We start from the raw sequence: 16,158 nt of genomic DNA on the forward strand, positions 1-16,158 counted from the left end.
TGCACATTGTCTTGGAGACCAATGTCTTCAGCAGCGTTGGGTTCGTGCACAGTCAACTGACGATCTGCGTCAGGATAGCGGACGGAGAGGGGTTCAACTGTCAAGGGCTCTGTGGGAGCAGCCCGAGATTTCTTGGTCTTGCGCTTCTTGATGATGGGTTCAGAAGGAGAGGCTTCAGAATGTTTTCTCTTCTTAGCTTCAGCCTCTGCAGTCCGTTTCTTCTTGTGCTGTGAGGCGGTTGATAGACTCTTTGGCTTCGAGCCAGTCGTTGCAGCGGGGAAGACAATCGGAGCAGTTTCTGACCTTGGCGCTTCAGGTTCAGGCACAGCAACCTTCTTTTTCTTCTTCGCGGCCATCCTGGGGTCAATGCCGGGACGCCCAAGTGCCTTGCGTTTCTCTGCCTCATTGTAGGCCTGCATGCAGCGATCAGCCAAAGTCTTCATGCGTTCTCGCGAGCCTTGAGCTTCGGCACACGTCTTCAGGAAGTTCTCTTTCAGCTCATGCAACATGATCTTGAAGTTTCTCACTTCTTGCACACTGAGCTTGGCCACGTGCTTCTTGAACTGATCCTTTTCATAATCAATTTTCTGCTTCAGTTCTACAATGCGCTGGGCTATTGCAAGTTCTGAAGCAATTGCGCCTTGAAAAGCAACGCTGAGGCCTATGGGCAGCTGCAGATCGTTGAAGCTGATGTCCGGTGAGGCAAACCATTCATCGATGAAGTTGTGGATGATGGCGACATCAAACAGAGGCAGATTGTTGAAGATTTCAGCCTCCTCCTTGCTCTTGATGAGCTGCTCAAGAGCATCATCTCCAAGATCTTCATCGCTTGAGAGATCAATGGCTTCGCAGCGCAGAATGTCAGCAGCTGTGAGCTCTTTGCCTGTGTGTGGCTGAGGCTTCTTGGCTTCTTGGGGCTTGGACACTCGTGATAAGCCTTCTGACTGCATACTGGCTTCAGGAGGTGCAGTTGCTAAAGGCTTCACTCTTGCGATCTTGGGAGAAGCGGCTGGCTTTGAAGCTTTTGGCTTCTTCTGCTTCGGCTTCGGCGCAGCAGGGGCGTCATCTGACTCAGTATCTGCTGGAGGGTCATTCACAGCAGTCCCTTGGACTAGGATGCGAGTTATGAGGCCTGCAAGATTGGCATACGGCCCGATGATATTGGGATCGGCGTCGCGTGTGCCATCTGCCCTTGGTGAGGAGGGACCAGGGTTGAAGTCAAGCCCAAATTTCTTCTTATTTATCTTCGCTGATTGTTGTGCAAACTGAAGGTTGCGCTTGAAGAGATTATCATCGCGGCACCATAGAAGTGATGACGGATGTGCTTCAGCTGGCTGTGGTCCTCTCACCATGCATGGATAGAAGCCTTGAGCAATGGCTTCGACTCTGGACCTGGGTACGAGATTTTTGTATAGTATGTCTCCCCACGGTCTCTTGATGGCGCACTTCTCCGCATATTCCTGAGTGACGAAGCGGTAGTGGAACCATTGCTCTGCCCAATATCTTCGAATCCATTGGATTCGTGTCTTGCGCTGACCATAGCTTTCTTCAGGATCAGTTTTGTACATCTCTGCCAATTCATCAGGCAGATCTTTGGACGTTTCACCACGTCGTTGTCTGCCTCCCTTCCTTGCTGATGTTTCTGAAGCCATGAATAACTTGGAAGGCTTCAAGATGTTGAAAGGCTTCAAAGGCTTCCTTTTGCAAGAACTGGCTTCAGGAGAGTTGATGTGATGCTGCAAGTACTCTGCAAATGAATGCAGACTATGAGAACCAAAGGATTCTCCCACGGACATGTACCTGTGACAGCATTAAGGTGCGAGGGAAGGGGAAGAGGTCATATGCATTCTCAGAAGATTTTGAAGATAAATCGGTTTAGAAGACATAGACCTCATTGTGCGAAGACATTCACTCACAGATAAGAAGTTGGTTCCAGATTTGTACGAACCCACAGATCAGTACAAGTGAGGAATCTAACTACCTTATGAAGCACAAGTGAATATACTAGGCATGTCATGAGATGTAGCGAGATAACTAATTGATGTGAAGAGAAACTCCTTATGGCAAAAAGTGACTGAACTATGGGATCAAAAGAGGCTGTAAAAAGAGGTTTTATTTACCACACTTGGAACTGCTAGACGAAGTGAGAGTTGAGGTCGAGCAGTTCGATCCTCCGTGCCCTAACTTGGTGACGGAAGACACCTACGGCGACGGCGGAGAGAGCGATGTCCGCTGTCGGCGTGAAAACGGCGTCGGAGAGGTTGCGGCAGTGAAGCGCTTCGTCGCCGGCGTCGTCGAGTGCTAGCGGTGGTGCTAGGGTTCGTGCGAGGGTGGAAGAAGGAGATAATGATCGCAGTGAATCGTGTATTTATAGGGATAGAGGCGGCACTGCGCTATTACGCAGGTACCCCTGGCGGTTCACATTTGAGGCACGCGTGGCCAGTTAGAGGAAGATTGGGATTTGTTCCACGTCCCACGCACGCCTAAATTGTCGGGCGGTCATTCCTACTTCTCCGGAGGAATGAGCATTAAAAACGGACTTTTATGGTTGTGACTATGTCTTCAGCTGACAAGGACACAGTGAAGACATTTGACAGTTTCAACAGAATGCATATGACTTGGAGAGATAGAGTTTGAGATAGAAAGCATAGAGAGGTTAGGGTCCGATCACATTCACTTAGTTCAAAAGATTCAACTAAGAAGACATAACTATAAGTGAATGCTGTAGAGGACAGAACATCAGTACATATATATCCAGATAATCAACGCAGAGAAGATAATCATGAATACATATTGAGAATGAAGCCAAACCAAATGTGAAGACATTGAGAGGTAACGCCATGAGAGAAACACTTCAAAATGGAACGTTTGGTGGTGGCGTTACCCACCGTATAGGAAGTATTAGACCCAGACACGGCGCACAATTATCGTGGCGCTCCGAAGTCAAATTCCACATTAATGTATTCACACTTAGAATGTATGTCTTCATTGTTTGAAGATATACGCTACTTCGTGTGTTGCACATCTAAGTCATCAATATGCTTAAGTGTTAGGATGTGTGCCTGATCACAGGACATTTGAGGATTCCAAGATATTTAGCTCACACCGTAACTTGCAAAATCTCTTCTCATCCAAGGGCTTTGTGAAGATATCTGCCAATTTCTCTTCAGTGTTGACGTGTATGATATCAATGTCTTCCTTCACAACATGATCTCTGAGAAAGTGATGACGAATTTCAATGTGCTTTGTCTTCGAGTGCTGAACTGGGTTGTTGGCAATCTTGATGGCGCTTTCGTTGTCGCAGTAAAGTGGCACTTGCTTCAGATGAATGCCATAATCCTTGAGTGTTTGCTTCATCCACAGAAGCTGAGCGCAGCAAGATCCAGCAGCAATGTATTCAGATTCAGCAGTGGAGAGTGATACACAGTTCTGCTTCTTTGAAGACCAACATACAAGTGATCGTCCCAGAAAGTGACATGTGCCTGATGTAGACTTGCGATCAACCTTGTCACCAGCATAATCAACATCCGAAAATCCAACCAAATCAAACTCTGAGCCCTTTGGATACCATAATCCTAGAGTTGGGGTGTGAGCCAAATATCGAAGAATTCGCTTCACAGCTAAGTGATGCGACTCCTTTGGTGTCGCTTGAAATCGAGCACACATGCAAACACTAAGCATGATATCTGGCCTAGATGCACATAAATAAAGCAAAGACCCAATCATGGAGCGGTATACCTTTTGATCGAACTCTTTACCATTGTCGTCGGGACCCAGATGATGCTTGGCTGGCATTGGTGTTGTGAAGCCTTTGCAGTCTTGCATACCGAACTTCTTCAGGCACTCTTTAAGATATTTCTCTTGAGATATGAAGATGCCGTTGCATTGTTGCCGTATTTGAAGACCGAGGAAGAACTTCAGCTCCCCCATCATGGACATCTGATATTGCTCTTGCATCATATATCCAAACTCTTCACTATACTTCTGATTGGTGCAGCCGAAGATAATGTCATCCACATATATTTAGCACACAAACAGTTCACCATCATATGTCTTCGTGAAAAGAGTGGGATCCAGGGAACCAGGTATGAAGCCTTTGCTTTTCAGAAAGTACTTGAGTGTATCATACCAGGCCCTAGGGGCTTGTTTGAGGCCATACAGTGCCTTGTTGAGCTTGTATACCATATCAGGATGTTTTGGATTTTCAAAGCCAGGTGGTTGTGCAACATACACTTCTTCTTCAATCTTGCCATTGAGAAAGGCACTTTTCACATCCATCTGATAGAGAAGTATGTTATGATGATTTGCATAGGCCAGCAGTATGCGTATGGCTTCAAGCCTAGCCACAGGAGCAAATGTTTCATCGAAGTCAATGCCCTCCACTTGAGTATATCCTTGAGCAACGAGACGAGCTTTGTTTCTGACAACTTGACCATGCTCATCTTGCTTGTTGCGGTATATCCATTTGGTGCCTATTATGTTGTGCTTCCGTGGATCGGGACGCTTAACCAGTTCCCATACATCATTCAGCTCAAATTGTTGAAGCTCTTCTTGCATAGCTTGAATCCATTCAGGTTCCATGAAGGCTTCTTCAACTTTCTTGGGTTCTGATATTGAGACGAATGCGAAATGCCCACAGAAGTTTGTTAGCTGAGTTGCCCTTGAACGAGTGAGTGGACCAGGTGCATTGATGCTGTCAAGTATTTTTTCAATTTGTACTTCATTTGCAACACGAGGGTGTGTGGGGCGAAGACTTTGCTCTTGCTGATCTATGTGGTCATTTGAAGGTATATCTTCAGGCTGAGCATTGTCTTCATGTGGATCAGGTGCTGAGATGATAAGTTCTTCTTCAGGATGAGCTTCAGAAGGTACAATTTCTCTAGTTCCCATAAGCTTGATTGATTCATTTGCTGGAACTTCATCTAGCACATTTGGCAATTTCTCTCTTTGTGATCCATTGGTTTCATCAAATTGCACATCCACTGTTTCAACCACTTTGTAGTGGAAGAGATTGAAGACTCTGTAGGAGTGCGAATCCTTTCCATATCCAAGCATGAAGCCTTCATGTGCTTTTGGTGCAAACTTTGAGGTGTGATGTGGGTCCTTGATCCAGCATTTTGCGCCAAATACTCTGAAATAACTGACATTTGGCTTCTTGCCAGTTAGGAGTTCATAAGATGTCTTGTTCAGAAGCTTGTGAAGATAAACACGATTGATTGTATGGCATGCAGTATCAATGGCTTCAGTCCAGAATTTTCTTGGAGTCTTGTATTCATCTAGCATTGTTCTGGCCATCTCAATGAGTGTTCTGTTCTTGCGTTCGACGACGCCATTCTGCTGTGGCGTGTATGGAGCTGAGAATTCATGTGTGATGCCCAAGGTATCCAGATATGTATCAAGGCCAGTGTTCTTGAATTCAGTGCCATTGTCACTTCTGATGTGCTTTATCTTGGCGCCAAAATTGTTCATAGCTCGATTTGCGAAGCGTCTGAAGACATCCTGCACTTCAGTCTTGTAAAGGATTATGTGCACTCAAGTATATCTAGAATAATCATCAACAATTACGAAGCCATAGAGGCAAGCAGAAGTAGTAAAAGTTGAGTAGTGAGTGGGACCGAAAAGATCCATGTGAAGCAGTTCGAAGGGTTGAGTAGTGGTCATGATTGTCTTCGAAGGATGTTTTGCCCTTGTCATCTTCCCTGCTTCACAGGCACTGCATAAGTGATCTTTCTTGAACTTGACGCCCTCGATGCCTATGACGTGCTTTTTCTTCGCAAGGGTGTGGAGGTTCCTCATGCCAGCATGCCCAAGCCTTCGATGCCAAAGCCAGCATTCTGAAGCTTTTGCAAGAAGACATACTGCAAGTTGTGGTCCTGCTGAGAAATCTACCACATACAAATCACCTTTCCTATACCCTTCAAACACTAGAGATTTGTCAGATTCCATTAGCACCAGGCAGCGATATTTGCCAAACATTACAATCATATTCAAATCGCAAAGCATTGAGATAGACATTAAGTTGAAGCCAAGGGATTCAACAAGCATGACTTTATCCATGTGTTGATCCTTTGAGATTGCAACTCTACCTAGACCCAATACCTTACTTTTACCAGTGTCAGCGAATGTAATGTGGCTCTTGTCGGATGGACGTAAAGTTGAGTCCATAAGAAGGCTTCTTCTGCCAGTCATGTGATTTGTACACCCACTGTCAATAATCCATTCTGAAGACTTTGAAGTCGCTGGTGTCATACCCTACAGTGCAGTTAGGGGGATAGGCTTCACGAAGAGTGTTGTGAAGCATAAACATTTGACGAACCAGTGGGTTATGAAAACTTAGATCCAGATTAGGACTAATGGGGAGAGTAGCATGCGATTCAGGAACGAAGTACATAATGATGCCATTTGGGCAGTTTATCTTGCGCCCCACAAGATTTTTATGGTCCCCAGCAATAGCATCAGAAGATTTTGTTTTTGTGCTGGAGACCTTTCCCTGCAAAAGAGAGTTAAGCTTTCTTAACCACCCACATCTTCAAGGGTGGCTTAGAAGCTATAAGTCTAAGTGCAGCATCTGAGAATTTTGGCTTTGAAGCCTTAGCAAACAGTCTAGCAGGGGGACAATAATACTCATAGGCATAAGCAGAATAATTTTTGGTCATATGAACATGACGGTTCGATGAACCGCTCTCATATTCATATGCCTGAGTATGGTTTCCCTGCAAAACATTTGCGTTAGTGTGACTCAGGTGAGTCCTCTGTCTGTATGAAGCCTTTGGACCATATGAAGCCTTTGGTCTGAGGTTTGTCTTCTTCAAGTGAGGTGTCATGAAGACATTCACAGGAAGATTTTCCAGACTTGTTTTTGGAACCCAGATCTTCTTCATAGGCGGTCCATTCCTGCAGTTAGTACCAATGTACCTGGCAAACACTTCACCATTCTGATTCTTAAACAGTTTATAGTTTGCATCAAAGGATTCACCAATGATAATTGGGTTAGCACAAGTGAAGCCAGACAGATTGGATGGATCTACTGAGGATTCCTTTGCAGCAACCCATGTGGTTTTGGGGTACTGCTCAGGTTTCCAGTAAGAGCCATCTGCATTAATTCTCCTCTCGAACCCAACACCCTCTTTCCTAGGGTTTCGGTTCAGAATCTGCTTCTTAAGGACATCACATAATGTTTGATTCCCTTTCAGACTTTTGTACATCCCTGTTTCAAGCAATGTCTTCAACCTAGCATTCTCATCAGCAATAGCAGTGGTATCCTCAGCAGAGGGGTTAGTTGCCACATCAATAGTTGAAGATATTGGAACAGTAGTAGCAGTGGAACATTCAGCAACAGAATTAGCATTATTACGCTCAATGCATTTAAGACATGGTGGTTCAAATCCTTCCTGAGCGGGACTGATCTGTTCGGCGCGAAGTGACTCGTTTTCCTTTTGAAGATCTTCATGAGCCACCCTCAATTTCTCAAGTTCTTGCTTCCTTTGAAGATAGTCATAGGAAAGCTTTTCATGAGTTGTTGAGAGAGTATCATGACGATCTTCAAGTTCCTGATACTTAACGTGAAGGTTTTTTATGTCTTCAATTAAGGATTCAGATCGAGTCATTTCAGCACCCAACAGATCATCGCTTCTGTCTAACAGTTTTTGAATATGTTCCATAGCTTTCTGTTGTTCAGTTGCAATTTTAGCAAGTGTTTTGTAGCTAGGTTTTGAATCACATTCAGAGTCATCGTCACTGGATGTTTCATAGCGAGTGGTGCGTGTGTTTACCTTGGCACCGCGTGCCATGAAGCAGTAGGTAGGAGTGGAGTCGTTCTTGTCATTTGCGTCGGTGTTGGTGATGCAGTTATTGTCTTCAGTGTTGAAGATGGACTTGGCGACGTATGCTGTAGCCAGACTCGCAATGCCAGAATCAGACTCCTCCTCAGATTCCACCTCTGCCTCCTCAGATGCGGACTCCTCCTCTGAATCCATCTCCTTGCCAACAAACGCACGTGCCTTGCCAGATGAGCTCTTCTTGTGTGATGAAGACTTTGATGAAGACTTGGAAGAAGACTTTGAGTATTTCTTCTTTTTCTTGTCGTCAGAATCATATTCTTTGCTCTTCTTCTTCCTTCTGTTCTCATTGTCCCACTATGGACACTCAGAAATGAAGTGTCCAGTTTTCTTGCACTTGTGACATGTTTTCTTCTTGTAGTCATGAGCAGAAACTTCATCATCCCTTGAGCTTGATCGTGAAGATTTTCTGAAGCCTTTCTTCTTGGTGAATTTTTGGAACTTCTTCACTAGCATTGCAAGTTCTCTTCCAATGTCTTCAGGATCATCAGAACTGCAGTCAGATTCTTCTTCAGATGAGGAGACAGCTTTTGCCTTCAAAGCACGAGTTCGCCCATAGTTTGGACCGTAGATATCTCTTTTCTCAGAAAGCTGAAACTCATGTGTGTTGAGCCTCTCAAGTATGTCAGACGGATCGAGTGTCTTGAAATCAGGACGTTCTTGAATCATCAGGGCCAGAATGTCAAACGAACTATCAAGTGATCTCAGCAGCATCTTGACGATTTCATGTTTGGTGATCTCAGTAGCGCCGAGGGCTTGAAGCTCATTTGTGATGTCAGTGAGCCGATCAAAGGTGTGCTGGACATTCTCATTGTCATTTCGCTTGAAGCGGTTGAAGAGATTGCGAAGGACACTGATTCTTTGATCTCTCTGGGTTGATATGCCTTCATTAACTTTGGAGAGCCAGTCCCAGACCAGTTTGGATGTCTTCAAGGCACTCACACGGCCATACTGTCCTTTGGTCAGATGACCACAGATGATATTCTTGGCAGTAGAGTCCAGTTGAACGAACTTCTTGACATCAGCAGCAGTGACACCTTCTCCAGCCTTGGGAACGCCATTTTCGACGACATACCATAGGTCGACGTCAATGGCTTCAAGATGCATGCGCATCTTATTCTTCCAGTAGGGATATTCAGTTCCATCGAAGACGGGGCAAGCAGCGGAGACTTTGATTATCCCTGCAGTTGACATAGCTAAAACTCCACGTGGTTAAACCGAATCACACAGAACAAGGGAGCACCTCGCTCTGATACCAATTGAAAGTGCGTTATATCGACTAGAGGGGGGTGAATAGGCGATTTTTATGAAAGTCTTCAAAACGTGAGAGTTATGAAGACAAACAGTGAAGATTATGCCTATTATTATGCAGCGGAAGTTAGATTACACTAGGCCAGCCATGGTCATGTATTCAATAGAATGAAAGCACAATGACAAACAGCTTCAGTGTAATAAGGATCAGGTAGGAAGAAGTTATGAAGCCAAACAGATCATATATTCATGTTGTGAAGACAAAAGATAAAGCAAGCATGCAATGGCTTCACAATGAATAACTGTAAGTGAAAGGAAGTGAAGATGAAACCAGTGACACGTTGAAGACAATGATTTGTTGGACCAGTTCCAGTTGCTGTGACAACTGTACGTCTGGTTGGAGCGGCTAGGTATTTAAACCAAAGGACACACAGTCCCGGACACCCAGTCAAGGACACTTAGTCCAAGACACCCAGTCCTCACCGTTTTCTCCTTGAGCTAAGGTCACACAGACCTCGCGCAATCACTCAGGTAAGTCTTCAAGGTAGACTCCCAAACCTTCACAGACTTCGTTCACTGGCAATCCACAATTTCTCCTGGATGCTCAGAACGCGACGCCTAACCGTCTGGAGGATGCATAGTCCTCAAGTGTAATAAGTCTTCAGATCACATAGACAAGAAGACTTAAGTGATGCCCAATTTACTCTGGCTCTGGGTGGTTAGGGCTTTTCTCCTCACTAGGAATTTTTCTCTCAAAGGGCTTCGAGGTGGGTTGCTCTCAAACGACAAAAGCCCGTGCACTTAAATCTGAGCAGCCAACCGTTTATGGTTGTGGGGGGTGGACTATTTATAGCCACTTGGCAACCCGACCTGATTTGTCCGAAATGACCCTGGGTCACTAAGGAACTGACACGTGTACCAACGGTCGAATTTTGAACTCACACGGCAACTTTACTTGGCTACAAGTAAAGCTGACTTGTCTGACTCTGGACAAGATTTTCTCTCAAAGTCTTCGCTCGAAGACATAGGATTTGAATTAGGCATCACTTCAGTCATTCTGACTGGTTCTCTTGGACCCCACTTAACAGTATGGTGATTCCTATGACACAACATAAATGAAATAAAACTACGAAGGATCTAAGTCTTTGAGTTCCATAAGCTTCATAGGGAGTCTTCTCATGTCATTGTCTTCAATATGAATATCTTCATAAACCACCATTGTCTTCAATGTCTTCGTACATTTTTAGGGGTCATCTCTGGTAATAAAACCGAATCAATGAGGGACTTCTACCTGTGTTTTCCTGCAATTCTCACAAACACGTTAGTCCCTCAACTAGGTTTGTCGTCAATACTCCAAAACCAACTAGGGGTGGCACTAGATGCACTTACGCCAACGCCTCGCTCGAGTTCAGTTAGAGACAACGCCTCGCACACACGCGTGTACGTGTACGAGAGAAACGCGCATCGCTTGGCCCCCGACCTCCCACCATAACCGGGAACTCCCCAAAATTTTCCTCGCCCTCGCTTCTACCACGGCTTTTTCCGTCATGGACGGCCCAAAGAATGTCATGCAGCTGCGTCTCCGGCCCGCCCATGACAAAAAGCCCATTTTCTGTCATGATTTTTTGTCATAGAAGTAGGAGCCCACCACATCTATGATGATACCGGGTTTTGTCACAATTATCGTCATAGAAGTGTCATATGTATGACAGAAAAAAATTTCGTTCAGCCCAAAATGTCACGGATGTGTCTTTTTTTTGTAGTGATACGTCCTGCTTAAAATCAAGTATGCATGATATTTGATAAGACATGGAGCAGATATATTTTACTTATGCCAGTGCGTTTGTCTATTGCATGTGAATATTAGGTGTGAAACATCCTTGCCACATACAAAGACATTATCTTATGTCCAAATTGTTTTCAGTTAGCTTCTAAGAATATGGTATAATACATTAGAAAATATTACATTGTACAGGAATCCAACTCGGAAGGACTCGTGAATTCCGCTGAAAAAACACTCGTTCTAAATAACCTTCCCATGGAATTGTTTGACCTGCATGCAATGTGTCGTCTCTGACTCTACAGCAATTGAGTTTGTGCTGGGATTGCACAAATGAGACAGTTTTCTTGGTATTCAGTGTGTTGTTTGATGAGTACATGGGGTGCTTGCAGGCCCAGGCACCCAGCGGAGCAAGTGCCAGGTCCCGAGTGCCCTACTAAATCATGTTTTCTTCTTTTTGAAACGAGGCAAAAGACTTGCCATTTCATTAATTAAGGGAGAAGGTTTTAGACAGAAGCCGCAAGCGGCAGACAAAGAAAAATTACTCTCGCGGCATTACAATACTCAAGTGCTTGGCACCCGCCAAAGCCCAAAGCGACGCCTCATGCTTGATCTTGTTGTTGATGACCACCGATGGAACCGCCACGTTGCGGAAGACTAGCGTTTCTCTCGGACCAAACCTCCCAAGAGATGAGCATCATCAATGAGGCAAGGGCTTTGGGAGAGCCGAGTCGAATCTGAAGGTTGTTGTCCCACCATTCTTTGACCGATGCGCTGACCGTCCATGTGGTAGTAGAGATGTGGTGCATTCCAAGCCAAGGAAGAATGTCGTTCCAAATGCGCAATGTGAAGCGGCATTGGAAGAGTAGGTGAGCAGCGGATTCCTGTGCTTGCTTACAAAGGGGACACAAGCCGCAGTTGGGCCAGCCACGACGGATCAATCGGTCTGATGTCCATATTCTGTTTTGAAGAACGAGCCAAGCAAAGAATTTGCACCTCGGGGGAGCCCAGACCCTCCACACAGACTTGACAAGATCAGAGGATATGAGACCTTCAAATTGTGCCTTGTATGCCGATGAAGCAGAGTAAATCCCATCCTTAGTGAACTTCCAAATAATGGAGTCTTCCACATCTTCCTCAAGGGCCACCATTGATAATTTTTCCCAAAGGTCAGCAAACTGCTCGATATGCGCGACGGACAGACCATTGGTGCCATCAATATTAGTGATCCACATGTTGTTGGTCATGGCTTGTTGGACCGTTGAGTTCTTCTTGCGAGAAAGGTTAAAGATGTCCGGCGCTATGTCACGGGGGCGCAAGCCATTGAGCCACGTCGAGTTCCAGAATTGCGTCGTTCGTCCGTTGCCGACAAGGACCGTGGTGGCAGCCGCAAAGAAGTGTCGATCATCCTCCGTGCACGGCGTCCCCATGCCAATCCATGGCTTGCTCTTGTCAGTCCATTCAAACCATAGCCATCGGAGCCGTAGAGCCTTGGCGAACTTATCTAGGTTAAGCACTCCGAGCCCACCCTTGTCCTTGGGCTTACAGATGAGCTCCCAGTTAACCTTGCATTTTCCTCCAGACACCTTGTCTGAGCCTGCCCAAAGATATGCACGGTGAATACTATCGATTTTCTTGAGGACCTCCATCGGGATGTCGAGAGGCGTGAGATGGTAGATAGCAATGGCAGTTAGGACGGCCTTAACAAGAACCACACGGCCCGCAGAGCCCACATGTCTTCCCTGCCAGGGAGGGAGCTTGCCCGCAATTTTATCTTCCAGGTACTGGAAGTGGATACGCTTGAGGCGCTTGACGGATAACGGAAGTCCAAGGTAGCGCATCGGGAACGAGGTGCGCACCGCCGGAAAATCATGAAGAACATCGTCAAGGTTGATGTTGTCGCATCGGATGGGAGCAACCAGACTTTGGCACAATTAGTGACGAGGCCAGACACCTCTCCAAAAGAGGCCAGGGTAGCAGCAAGGAATTGGACGTCTTCCTTAATGGGCTTCACAAAGATGGCGGCATCGTCAGCATAGAGCGAGGCCCGAACGGGTGAAGATCTACCACACAGAGGGTGTAGTTGTCCTTGGGCCATGGCCTTGCAGAGGAGGTGGTGGAGCGGATCTATAGCCAGGACGAAGAGAAGACGGGAAAGCGGGTTCCCCTGGCGAAGGCCACATCCATGCTTCAGTGGATCACCCAAAACTCCATTGATCAACACCCTTGATGTGGCGGTAGAGAGAAAAGCTGAAACCCAGTCATGAAATCTGTCCGGGAAGCGGAGGTGTTTCAGCAGATCCATAAGGAAGTCCCAACGTACAGAATCAAACGCCTTTTTAATGTCTAGTTTGAACAAGAGCGTCGGGGAGTGGTTGCGATGGAACTTTCTTGCCAAGTCCCTGACGAACAAAAAATTGTCATGGATGCTTCTCTTTTTGATGAATGCACTCTGGGCGTTGGAGACAAGATCATGCATGTGGGGGGCCAGACAGTTGGCCATCATCTTAGCAATGATCTTCGCGATGGCGTGGATGAGGCTAATGGGGCGAAAATCCGAGATGCATTCCGCACCATCCTTCTTGAGGATGAGAGCAATGTTCGCCGAGTTGAGCCAGTTTAAGTTCGTGGAGCGCAGATTGGAAAAGTGATTGACAGCAAGCAAAACATCATCTTTTATAATCTCCCAACACGCTTTGAAAAAGGCCCCAGAGAAGCCATCCGGTCCCGGTGCTTTGTCACTGGGGAGATCAAAAATCGCCTTTTTCACCTCTTCCTCCGTGAAGGCAGCTCCAAGCTCAGTGAGATCGCCGGTCGGCACCGGGATGTTGTCCCAGTTGATGTCGATGCTGCACAGCAAATCATGTTTTCTTAGCTATACTGATTAACGTCGGTGAACTAAGATTAATCTGGATGTGTGCAAGTAAGATATGCATTGTTTAGCAAGAGGAACTGTAGTTATTAAATCATTTTGTAGCATCTGGACGGGAAAATGTTTTTGTCATCCGAGGAAGCTAAAATTCTTTCTCAGAAGTGCAGGGTTTCCTTTGTTTTTGCTTGGTCACGAAACTGCACGCCACTATGGCCTTTGTATACTCAATTGAAGAATGGATGTTTCCCGTTTACTGTACATCATGGTACGACTACAAGGCAACTCAAATTTAGTTTCAGTTCTCTTCAGTGTGGATCGGTAAGCTGTTTATCTTACTTTCACTTTTAAATTGTTTGCTCTATCACTACACGCATGTGGTCCTATCTACGTCATTTCTCTTAATTCTAAGATGTTATGAATAGGTTATGAGAGTGGATTTTCTACTCTCGGGTGTCGTACACCCGAGTTTGCAAACAATTGGGAAAACAAGATCAAACAAAGTTGAAAAAATCTGAAAATTTGAGACATCAGACTTTATCAAATATTCGAGCTTCTTGCAAAATTTCAGCCAAAAATAACATCAGAGGAGTTCTCGCCAAAAAAATAAAATCAATGTTCAAAGTTTTGTGCACTGTTTGAACAGTGATTTTGTTTTTTATGGTGAGAGTTCCTCGGGTGTTATTTTTCGCTCAAATTTTGCAAGAAGCTCAAACATTTGATTATAATTTGTCTCAAATTTTCAGATTTTTTTAGATTTTGTTTTATCATGTTTTTTCAGTTTTTTTTTTTTGAAATGCGGTGTACTACACTCGAGAGTTGTCACACCTTTCTATATATCTCATGGTTTTGTGGCTTATGCCTTGGAAGCTTTTTGCCAATGCACAAGTGCAAAGTCCTTTCATTTTCCTCCTGCACACCATCTCTCTCTGTATCCTCAGTCGCGTACTATAACATTTGACAACAAGTCAGTGTTGTGTTGGTCTCAATGGGCTGGCACAGTACTATAGACTATGGCTAAAGGCTATGTTTACAAACATAAAATAATGATTCAAAGAAGAGGAGCAGACGGTGCTACGATATTTACCTCAAGGTGGTGAATCAATGAACCGAGGGACTTATTATTCGGTGAGGCCAGCGGGGTATTCCATTTCCTGCATTTCATCTTCAGTATGCTGACTCCAATCTCCAAAGTCCTCGATGCTTCTTTCTTAGTCCATTTAAATGGGTAATTGTTTTTACCAGTTGGTACATGCTTTTCTTTCAATATGCACTCTCACAATAATATACTTTTTCTGTTCTTCAATTTGATTTGTTGATGGTACAAGGGAATCATTGAAAAAATGTCTTCTCATCAAGGATTGGGCTGTGTTCTCATTATAGAACATAATTTATTATGTGAGGCATTTGCCATTTCAACATCTTGTCTAGGGTATATTTTTTTCCACTAAACTGAACTGCCTCGCAAACAAATTGTATGTAATACCCTCTTCTCCATAAATAAATGGCATCTGCTTGGGCAGTAGGTCATGCTTGGCAGAATCGCCTCCTCCCGGTCTTCAGCACTCCTGCAGGAATTGAGCGCCAGTGTGGTCGGGACACACAGAACACCAACAAGCGACAAAAATGCACCACTCCGTAAGTTATTTTGGCTCATGTTTCGCTAAATTTGAAAGCGCGGACCTGCATGTGTATATAACTATATATACTTGTCCTCGTGGAAATTCAAGTTGCTATTCTTCATAGCATTAAACACAATGAATTTTACAAGAATATTGATAGAGGGGTTCTATAAAATTATTTATGACTTTATGATTATGTTTTTACTATAGTTTATGGTTCAATTTGTACCTTGCAAACTGGCAAGTAAATATCACTTATTTAAGAAACAGAGTGCTGTTAAAATGTGGCTGATTACCTTGTAAATGTTTTACAGGATTCAACGATATATGAGTATACTTCCATGTCTACTTGATCCTTTTATACAGAATATGCAGCCAGAGTTTGGGCAATGATCAAAACATCGCTTGGTTTACATGATGTTCATCCTACGGATTGGGGAGGCATGGTTTCCATCAAGGAGTGGTGGCGCAGCAACACTTACGGGAGGTCGCAATCTCGAAGGCTGCTTGTTTCCCATATTCTTAACCCTTGGGAAATCTGGGATGAGTGAAATGCTCGGGTGTTCCGCAACAATGCGACTCCGGTCGTTGTGCTTGTGACACGTCAAAGCGGAGGCATCATCGGGGTGCCTTGCCGGGCGAAATATTTGTGTAATATAATGCCGCGAGAGTGATTCTTAAAATCTTCCTCTTATTCAATGAGAATGACAAGCCTTTTGACATGTTTCAAACAAAATATGGACCCGAATAGAGTGAAATGTTTAATATGTGCATACCATTTCTGGATTGAGAGATCTA

At 44.8% G+C, this 16,158-nt stretch overlaps 1 long non-coding RNA gene across 3 annotated transcripts in view; it reads left to right on the forward strand.

Moving 5' to 3' along the window:
• Positions 1-16,158, forward strand: part of LOC125535174 — a 55,272-nt gene extending 39,114 nt beyond the window's left edge. Inside the window, exons 1-3 of one of the 3 annotated variants that reach the window (XR_007294595.1) lie at positions 14,527-14,866; positions 15,067-15,376; positions 15,727-16,158. This is a non-coding gene — a long non-coding RNA (uncharacterized LOC125535174). Of the gene's footprint in view, positions 1-13,890; positions 15,377-15,726 lie in introns of those variants that run through there. The other 2 variants (XR_007294594.1, XR_007294593.1) reach the window with 2 other exon arrangements.

This window comes from Triticum urartu, chromosome 1, assembly GCF_003073215.2.
Source record: "Triticum urartu cultivar G1812 chromosome 1, Tu2.1, whole genome shotgun sequence".
In the NCBI taxonomy this organism is placed as follows: domain Eukaryota; kingdom Viridiplantae; phylum Streptophyta; class Magnoliopsida; order Poales; family Poaceae; genus Triticum; species Triticum urartu.